Below are 467 nucleotides of genomic sequence, written 5' to 3'. Positions count from 1 at the left end.
GAACTCAGAAATCCACCTGCCTCTGCCTCCCGAGTGCTGGGACTAAAGGCGTGCGCCACCACGCCCGGCATACCCTTTTATTGCTAAATGAATTAAACCCAAGTCTGTAAGAAGAAAACTTTGTTTTCTTAGGAAGACTAAGCCTGCCTTGCTATTAAGAAAAGACTTTTTCTGTCCCATGGTAAGGAGAAGCCTGCCTGTTCTCCTGCTCTCTCTGCNGCNNCTTCTTTTTTTCCTTTTCCCTCTGCATTCTGCACATTGCTCTCTTAACATTTTAAGTTGCCTTATAATTTCCAAGTTATTCTACTCTGCATTCTCCTTCTAATCTTGCTCTCTCCTCCTGCTCTGATGTAACAATGCCCTTGCTCCCAGTGCCTTATTCCCAATGCTAGCTCTCCAGTGTAATGCCTATCAGTGTTATACCCCTTAATGTCATCTTTCCTAGTCTTTTTTNANCNTTNCNNGNA

This window comes from Mus caroli, chromosome 2 (assembly GCF_900094665.2).
Source record: "Mus caroli chromosome 2, CAROLI_EIJ_v1.1, whole genome shotgun sequence".
NCBI lineage: Eukaryota > Metazoa > Chordata > Mammalia > Rodentia > Muridae > Mus > Mus caroli.
The sequence above is the reverse complement of the archived record's forward strand: the minus strand, read 5'-3'. Positions refer to the sequence as shown.